Raw genomic sequence first — 3,353 nt, forward strand, 5'->3', positions numbered from 1 at the left:
CTTTTGACTTTTGATTTTCAAAGACACAATGTCGAAGAAAGATTTCATGAATTTCTTTTAAAAAACGTGGCCGTCACAGACCAGCAAGTATGAATTGATAGCATGTACCATTCGAAAGTATACTACATGCGGTCTTCCGCGAAAACAATCTTGCCCAAGCCTGCACAAACAGTTTCAGATAAATGGTCGTCGTAGCCCAACGGAAGCTCAAAAATGTAGTCGTAAACAGCATAGACACTCTCGCCCCCACCACACCTATGTCCAAACAAAATCCAAAATTGAAAACCAGAGAGGAGCGGGGTTACTGAGAAGACTGGAGAAACGTCAAATGAAGTGCTTTACTCAGGGACACAACACGCTGATTCCACTAACAACGAGGTCACGAGCCTTCACAAACCAATTCATTAGATAGATAAAACCGCATTAGATATACAGAGGAAGTCACTATGGTTACAAATGGAAATCAATGCACCAACAAAGGAACTTGAACATTCTCGCTTGGCCTGCATAAATGACAGCGAAATCTCCTTCAAATCTAATCCTAACGTTTTAAAAATGGATTAAGATACAGACTATAGTAATCCTTGATTTAATACGTTCAGAAAGAAAACCAGGTGGTCACGTTTATAACGCCTGGCAAACGATGAAGAAAAATTGCAAATGCGTACGGACCCCTTCAAGAAATTGCAAAAGCGACGATAAAAGATATAGGAGTTTAGGCGGGTAGAGTGGCGAGATCGATAGGGCGTTGGACGGCAAGCCTTGTGGTATTTGTTCCTGTTCTTTGCGTTGGGGATCAAATTCCTTCATGACCTGTTTGAGTAGTAGATTTAATCCACTGACTCTCAACCATTTTTTGCCTATGCACCCCATTGATTTCTATTTTACTCCACTGGACCCCCATAGCCATTTGATGTCTAAATATCCTATTATATTTTTAGAATTAAATATTATTAGGAAATTAGCAATCACTATATTATTTAACAACATCGACACCCTGCACGCACGATGGTAACATGCTCATGTAAAAAAAAAAAAAAATCCACGTATAATAATACATAACTTGGAAGCAGCGTTGCGGATATGCCAACACACACGAGCTCGAGACATGACCGCCCTCACGCACTTCTTATGGGGGATTCCGGAAGGAGATTCGTGTGATCACTGCAGGGATGCTTCCGACAAATTTCAGTAACCGTTGGAAAATCGACTATAACAGTGACTCCATTAATTCCTAGAAATATCTGAAGAAGGAATTTTTATATTCCGAAATATTACATAAGACTATGAATAATTAAATTATTTCTATAACAGCTATTATAGTCCACTCTGCATTGTTGTGCCATTCCAGACACGTTACATTTCACAAACAATACACAATGCTTCCAGCGAACTTCAATACCCTCTTATTACGAAATGTATTTTAAAAAAACTGTAGAAATGTTTTGTGTATTACTCTTTTGCTTGTTTCAGTCATTTGACTGCGGTCATGCTGGAGCACCACCTTTAGCCGAGCAAATCGACCCCAAGACTTATCCTTTGTAAGCCTAGTACTTACTCTATCGGTATCTTTTTGCCGAACCGCTAAGTTACGGGGACGTAAACACACCAGCATCGGTTGTCAAGCGATGGTGGGGGGACAAACACAGACACACATATATACATATATATATATATATATATATATATTCATATATACGGCGGGCTTCTTTCAGTTTCCGTCTACCAAATCCACTCACAAAGCTTTGGTCGGCCCGAAGCTATAGTAGAAGACACTTGCCCAAGGTGCCACGCAATGGGACTGAACCCAGAACCATGTGGTTGGGAATCAAGCTACTTACCACACAGCCACTCCTGCGTAAAGAAAACAAAATAAAACAGGTTTCATACTACAGAATGGTAAAGAAAAATATCTAAAAGAAAAAAATAAAATAAAATAAACAAACCATCTAGAACATTCAAATGTTGCTTTTATCTACTTTGCTTTGCCTTATTAAAAACACAGCTACTGTGTTTTAATAACTTCAGCAAATAAAGACAAACACACACACACTCTCTCTCTCTCTCTCTCTCTCTCTCTCTCTCTCTCTTTCTCATTGCTGTAACTATGGTTACATGCATGACATTTCATTTTGCAGATAGCAATATGTAACTGTAACACGAGATATCTGTAACACGAGATATCTGTAACATCGCAATGAAGCCAATGTGGACATTGGACAATTAGACTTCTAGTATGCTATAGTGATATTGCATATCCCACTGTTCTGAGTTCAAAATCTAGGAAGGAAAGGTCTAATTAATTAACTCAGCCATTTTTCAAGCCATAAAGATGGCTAGGTGAAGTGTTAACTGTCTTTCTTCCCATAAAATAGCTGATAAAATAAGCATCGTTGGGATCAATGAGTTATTATTGTCTAGCCCCAGGTCACTCCTTATCAAACATATCTAAGGTCAAAAAGCATTCCAGCCTTACTAGGAGTATCTAAAATTAAAATATCCAATGTGTCCTTCCTATTTTGAAGATGACGGGATGTGATATAAGATTTGACTGCTATTTCCAGCAGGTAGAGTAACTGCATAAAGGCTACTTCGTTAACTTGTAATAGATAAGAGAATTTTCTTTTTCTATGGGTTAATCAGAAGAAGGTTTGTACCCATGACCTTTTACACAGTTTCTGGGAGCAGCAGTGGGGAGACTGGAGGCCTGGTTGCAATTAGGAAAAAAGCAAGACTTCACTAAAAACAGCAAAGGAACAGGTGATGGGGATGAAACTGGGCAACGACTCAAAACAAATTGGTACAGTCCATCAAACGGGCTTCTAAACAGATTCCTTCTATCTGACTTCACTCACAAAGCTTAAAATACTGCAATTAGCCGTTATTTTTTACGGCACGGGGCCAACTAGAGGTGAAGCAAAACACCACAACGAAACTGTCTAGCATCCTAAAACAACCCATTAAACCAGGGCTGTGGAGTCGGAGTCGGAATCAGAAACAATTAAGGGGTAGTCGGAGTCGGAGTCGGTAGAACTATACCGATGCTGATTCCGACTCACATATCTTTATTCTTTAATATAAACCAGTTATAACACATAGGCCTACTCAAAGCACAAGCGTATGCATATGCTTTATGAGATATGCAGACCACAATGACTTAATTACATAAAGAGGAGTCGGAGTCGGCGTCAGCATCGGAGGTGCCAATAGTACAGGAGTCGGAGTCAGAGTCGGAGTCAGAGTCGGCATCAGAGTCGGAGTCAGAGTCGGAGTCAGAGTCGGAGTCAGAGTCGGCATCGGAGTCGGAGGTGCCAATAGTACAGGAGTCGGAGGTGCCAATAGTACAGGAGTCG

Source organism: Octopus bimaculoides, chromosome 2 (assembly GCF_001194135.2).
Source record: "Octopus bimaculoides isolate UCB-OBI-ISO-001 chromosome 2, ASM119413v2, whole genome shotgun sequence".
Classification (NCBI taxonomy): domain Eukaryota; kingdom Metazoa; phylum Mollusca; class Cephalopoda; order Octopoda; family Octopodidae; genus Octopus; species Octopus bimaculoides.